Source organism: Rattus norvegicus, chromosome 14 (genome assembly GCF_021556685.1).
Source record: "Rattus norvegicus strain SHRSP/BbbUtx chromosome 14, alternate assembly SHRSP_T2T, whole genome shotgun sequence".
Taxonomy (NCBI): domain Eukaryota; kingdom Metazoa; phylum Chordata; class Mammalia; order Rodentia; family Muridae; genus Rattus; species Rattus norvegicus.
Window position 1 is genome coordinate 99,289,643 of NC_141547.1, and position 6,615 is coordinate 99,296,257.

At 44.0% G+C, this 6,615-nt stretch overlaps 1 pseudogene across 1 annotated transcript; it reads left to right on the plus strand.

Annotated features, from left to right (window-relative positions):
- The first annotated feature begins 709 nt into the window (after positions 1 to 709).
- On the plus strand, positions 710 to 1,042 carry Rps28-ps5 (ribosomal protein S28, pseudogene 5; annotated as a pseudogene). Its single transcript, XR_015637594.1, has one exon. The product of XR_015637594.1 is annotated as a ribosomal protein S28, pseudogene 5 (transcript).
- The last annotated feature ends 5,573 nt before the right edge of the window (positions 1,043 to 6,615 follow it).

Sequence of the window (6,615 nt, forward strand, 5' to 3'; positions counted from 1 at the left end):
GGGGATCCCAGACCTTGAAAGCTTTTCTGGGTGTCACACTGTACTTTTCCAATTCCATCAGTTTCAGGCATAGATGATGCTCGAATGATTATTGAAGGAAAGAGCACATGTGTCAAGAAAGGACTAGCCAAGTTCTGTCTGTGTCACCATCTGCAGGAACATGTTGACCCTGATGTACTGATCTTGAATTCTATTGTTTAGGTTCTTGGGAGAAAGTAAAGGGAGAACTGGGGACAATGAGATAATGACATTAGCATGATAAAAAATTAAGCACACATGTTGGTGGGGACAAAGGAGCAGTCAGTGCAGTACAAACATGGCACTCAGCCTAGGACAGTGTTACCGACGCTCACCATTGGCAGTTCCTTCTTCCACCAACTTAGATCTGCTGTCATGCTGATTCCAGCTCCTTCAGTCAAGGAGGGCAGCCAGTGACATCTTTCCCGAGCCTCTGTTTGTTAAAAAGTGTGAGTCCACAAATCACCATACCATAGATTGCGCTTCCGAGCCACCTTTCCGTCTGGGTGGGGTCATTTGTTTTGCCTGTCCAGCCACCTCCAAAACTCAATCTGGGACCTACTTCCAGAGTAACGATCTATTCTAAAGATTCAAGCATGTCATTCATCACTGGAAATAGTTCTCTAGTTTCTCCGACCTTGACTGTGCAATAGAAACTGAACTCTCTCTCTTAGAAACAAGGTTCTCCTCCGCTAGATCTCCGCCATCATGGACACGAGTCGCGTGCAGCCCATCAAGCTGGCTAGGGTAACTAAAGTGCTGGGCAGGACCGGATCGCAGGGACAGTGCACGCAGGTGCGAGTGGAATTTATGGATGACACCAGCCGCTCTATCATCCGAAACGTCAAAGGCCCTGTTCGAGAGAGTGATGTGCTCACCCTGTTGGAGTCAGAAAGAGAAGCTCGGAGGTTGCGCTGACCTTGCTGCTGGGTTCTGGATATCCACTCCTTAGCCCATGGAATGACCTGCAACTGTTAAATAAAGCATTTGTATTCAAAAAAAAAAAAAAAAAAAAAAAAAGAAACAAGGTTCTCCATACGATTCTGCGGGCTTCCTATTGTGTTATTTCATCATATTGTGCTCGGTTATGCAGGTCTTTCTAAATCACTGGATTTTAACCTGCGGGCCTTGACTTTTTGGGGATGTGATATCAGGTATCCTTCATGTCAGATGTTTATGATTCATAACAGTAGGAAAATTACAACTAGGAAGCAACGAAATAATCTTATGGTTGGGGGTCCCCATAACATGAGAAACTGTATTAAAGGGTTGCAGCGGGGCTGAGGATTTAGCTCAGTGGTAGAGCGCTTACCTAGGAAGCGCAAGGCCCTGGGTTCGGTCCCCAGCTCCGGAAAAAAAAAAACCAAAAAAAAAAAAAAAAGGGTTGCAGCATTAGGTAGGTTGAGAACCACCTCTCTAAACATTTTCAAACTCACCTACTCGAGTCCCTCTATCTAGGTGCCCTGCTCTTTTATACCTGGTTAATGACTTCAAGTCCTATCAGACGTGTTCACTCATCACCTCCTTTGAAAAAACTGTTCTGACTCAGTGGTTAAGGAATGTCCTTTTCCTACACCAAGAACATACTGCTAACCCTTATCATGAAGTTAGGTCCTTGAGAACAGATAACTGTAGAACTAGGGACTCGGAGATATTGACATTAACATGATAAAAACTACACACACAGGTTGGTAAGGAACCACCTCTAAAGTCAAACAAGGACAAGATATGCATGCATAAACTATTGGCCCGGGTCTATTTAAACATGGAATGAAATGTGAGTTTTTATTTTTATTTATTTAAAGAAGGGTTTTAAAGATTGGGTCTAGATTGGGTCTTACGCCAGGCAGTGGTGGCATATACCTTTAATCGCAGCACTAGGAAGGCAGAATCAGGCAGATGTCTGAGTTTGAAGCCACCCTGGTCTACAGAGCAAGTCTAGGATAGCCGGGTACACAGAAAATCCCTGTCCTGAAAAAACCAAAAATAAAATAAAGATTGGGTTTTCTGTACCCCAGGCTGGCCTTAAATAAGTGTGCAATCAAGAGCCACCTTGAACTTCCTGGTCTTTCTGTCTCTGCCTCTTGAGTCTTGAGATTATAGGCATGTGTACCCATGTCCTGTTTGTGTGGTGACAGAGATCAAACCCAGGGTCTCGTGTGTGCTGGGCAGGCACTCTTCTAACTGAACTACATCCTCAGCCGAGACCATTTTTTTTTTCAATATAAAAACATGAATGGGAAATCTTAAATACTAAACTTCAGAGATTGCGGGCTGGGGATTTAGCTCAGTGGTAGAGCGCTTGCCTAGCAAACGCAAGGCCCTGGGTTCAGTCCCCAGCTCCAAAAAAATATAAAAAAATAAAAAAAATTAAAAAAATAAAAAAAAACTTCAGAGATTGCTGGAAGAAGTGAGAGGTAGGGATGTTGGGAAAGGAGGTAAGGAAAGAGAATGAAGTTAGTTCATGAATTAACCAAGCCCCACCTTCCATAAATGTTGAGTGTGGGTGAAGGAGGAATCCTAACCATGTTAGCTGTATCCTGCTGATGGGCATTTGCCAAAGATGGGTAACCTCTTTCCTCTGGAGACACTTCAGAGTTCGAGTCGGGTTTTGTAATGTTCTTCCTATTGCAAAACAGTTGAGGATAGGTTGGGTAGTAAGCTCTTCCTTTCCTAACATGAGGGTCTGAAGGAGAACAAAGATAGGGGGTCTGGACAGATGTCTCAGTGGTCAATGGCACTGGCTGCTCTTCCAGAGGACCCAAGTTTGATTCTTAGCACCCATGTAAACAGGTGCTCACAATCACATGTACCTTTAGTCCCAAATAATCCTAACACCCTCTTCTGGGTTCTGTGGGCATCGGGCACACACACAGTACACAAATGTATACAAACAAACACTCATATACACAAAATAAATTTAAAAATAAAATATAACCCAGATCCTGGTGGCCTGCACCTTTAATCTCAACATTAGAAAGACAGAGAGAGGCAGATCTCTGAGTTTGAGGCTAGCCTGGTCTATGTAGTGAGTTCCAGGACAGTCAGCCAGAGAAACCCTTTCTTAAAAATAAAGGGGGGGAGGGGCTGGAGAGATGGCTCAGTGGTTAAAAGCACTGACTGCTTTTCCAGAAGTCCTGAGTTCAATTCCCAGCAACCACATGGTGGGTCACAACCATCTGTAATGAGATCTGATGCCCTCTTCTGGTGTGTGTGAAGACAGCTACAGTGTACTTATATATAATAAATGAATAAATCTTTAAAAAAAAGAAAACAGAACAAAACAATTTTAAAAGTACAGCACAGGCATGCTATTTAAATACTAAATGTATTCTATTTGTAGTGTATCATACCTTAAGATTACTCAGTTAATATAAAAAATAAAGTTAAGAAATAGCTATTTTCATAAATACATTTTAATTAAAAGTAAGTGCCCAACCCCACAATTTCACTACCCCCTCATGGGCAATTACCAATGTCAATATCTCGAAAGTATACATAAGCATATGTGTGTGGCCATAGATGCTTTGGCTATACAACACATTTTAACAATACTGTACATATTATTTGGTGACCTACATATTGTTTACTGGCTATACATTTTCCATCAAAGCACACAAAAAGCTATTCTAGCCTTTACAGCGTCTGCGATGCGTGTTGTAGAATCAAAGTATATAATTAACTAACCATTCTCCATTGGGGCATATTAGTGTGTCAACTTCTCCTGGTGCAACATTAAGGGTTACTTTCTACAACTACAACTGCTAGGTCAAAGGGTGCACATGTTTTGGATGATGCTTATCCCAACTTCTTAAAATTAGATGACACAGGCTTACAAATATCAAACTATGGTTCCAAGCTGAAAACGGTTCCGTTATCCTCTAAAGAGTCACAAAGGGGTTTTCATATTAGTAATGACCTAACAGGCCACAGGTTATACCACTCAAGAAAGGGGCGGTTGCAGCAGGTGCCTGGTAAGCAAAAAGTTGGAACGGTGAACACAGCATCATGACCTTGTCTGCAGGGGAACTTGGATTCTGAACCATGTGAGCCAACTGGGCTCCAGAAGACCCGGCCTTCCACGCCCAGCTGACCTCCCAGGAAAATTTTGTTTCTGAGAAAAGCTTGCCAATGGACAGAAAGTGAGGAGGAGGAAACACGAGCCTGTGGACCACCTAATATTTACTCTTGCTATAAAGTAGTAGGTTGACATTCTGGTGAATATTTTGTACGTGTGGTCCTCATGAGTCAGGTCGCCGAAGCTATTGTGCCCATTAAGCGTTAGTGAAGACCAAAAGACCACCAATGGTGCAGACTCCAGTGCAACCACACTAGAATCTCATTCAAGCTAGTTTGGGCCACACCACCGGCTTTGATGCAGCAGGACAGGAAGGCGAAGACCCGAACTCTCGCTACGACAAGGTTTTAAAAGAAATGGCAAGTAAGTGAGGGGTGTTTCTAGCCTGGCACACATCCGATTGGGACCTATTATGGAACTTCATTGCGCTTTAAAAAATAAATGGCTGGCACTGAGCATTAAACCATAAATTTAACTTCCGCTTTGCTCCTGACTGGTGGTTGTTAGGTGTGGGACAGTGAAAGGCACCCTGGTTCCCGGTTGAGCAGAGGCTTGAAACCCTGGTGACCCTGAAAGAGACGGTAGGCGTTTCACCTGACTCCCAGGAAACCAGGCCCGTCACTAGCCACAGCCCTCCATAGATTTGTGGCCATTAGTCACATAAGGGCAATGTCCCAAGCCCCTCCACAGGTAGAAGACATGACCACAGGTCACGTAGACTCAAGACAGATCTCCATTATAATGAGGTACCTAAAAGCCTGGAGGCTTAGTCAATGAACTTTCCTTCCCAGTTACTTCTCCCTGCAAAAGGTATTCAATCTCAGGCCCACCCAGAGAAGTGGGGTACAGTTTTACTCATTTGCCTTCCGCCATGACAATAAATGTCTTAAAACCATGGACTGTCTCTTTTCATCGGGATTCACTGTGGTGAGTCGTAGAGAAAGCCTCCCTGCCGCTCCCAGCAGCGACGCCAAGCTTAAGCCCAAGACCCTTGCACTGTGTCCCGCGCCACGCCACGGCACTCCCCCATTCTCAGAGCATTGTGTTGCCTGCCTAGTGGTGGTGTGGGCTAAGAGTGGTCAACTTACTGCGTCTGGCCTCCCCAAGCAGCCGAGCCCTGTAGATGCAGGACCCCATAACCCTACAGTTAGGAAGTCAAGTGCCAGGCGCAGACTTGTAATCTTGTGGCATAGGTCTGTTGGGGAGTAGCCTGGAAACTGGTGCTAGAGAGTTCCGCCTAACGTGAAGTTCTCGAAGATGAAATCTGAACCCAAGATCTGGTCTTTCAAAGCCAGTTCAGGTGTCCTCAAGAACAGGCATAAGAAACCGAGCCCATTTCTGAGGATGAGAAGTCCATGAAGTCCCACGGATACTAATTCAATGGTGATGTTTTGTTTTTTAAAGTGAACTTTGTTTTTGTTGTTGTTGTTGTTAAAGTTATATTTATTTAATTCATTTTCAAGACAGACTCTTACTGTGTAGACTTGGCTGGCCTGAAAATTTGCTATGTAGAGCAGGCTGGCCTCAAACTCTTTGAGCTCTGCCTGCCTTTGCTTCCAGAATGCTAGCATTAGAGGAGTGTGTCACCACTCCGGGTTCCAACGGTGATATTTTAGACATGCTTCATCTTAAAAGGCAAAGGTACTTATCATGCTAGAAGGCCCAGCATAGAAAGGTAAGAAAACTGTTTATATGATGATTGAGAGAGAAAACACAGGGGCTGGAGGTATAGTTCGGTGATAGACTGCTTGCCTAGCATGGTTGAGCCTCAGGGTTTGATCTCTAATACAGCAAAAGCAACCATAACCACAACAGTGCTAGAAATATGAATAGCCCAGTGGAGCGTCACAAACTCTCTATGGATAAGTTACTAGAGCTCATCAATTTTTCTGGATGTAATGAGAAATTGCTATAAACAAATTGCTAATGGCATTTTTAAACAAACTCTGGGGCCGAGTAGGTGTATTAGTCAGGGTTCTATAGAGTCACAGAACTTATGGATTGTCTCTATATGTTAAGGGGAATTATTGGAGTGACTCATAGTCTGTAGTCCAACTAACCCAACAACGGGCAGCTGCGAATGGGAAGCTCAAGAGTCTAGTAGTTGCTCAATCCCACAAGACTGGGTGCTTCAGCTGGTCTTTTGTTTAAGCTGGAATCTTGAAGAAGTAGGTTCCCACAGCTGTGCTGGCAAGTAAGTGCAAGCAGGTGAGGAAAATCGAGTCTTCCTTCTTCCAATGTATGTAGGCCTCCATCAAAAGGTGTGACCCAGATTAAAGGAGTCTACCAACATGCCTGGATTTTGGAACTTGTTTTGTCCCAGGCTGTCCTTGAACTCAGAGATCTGCTTGTGATCAAAGGCATGTACTTGGTGTAGTCGCTAATAATCTGCTCTAATCTTCCTGGCAGCTCACACGTTCTTCAAATCCCACCCTAATGCTCTAGATTCTCAAATGAAACACACGCACACACGCATGCACACACGCACACATGCACACATGCACACACATGCATACACA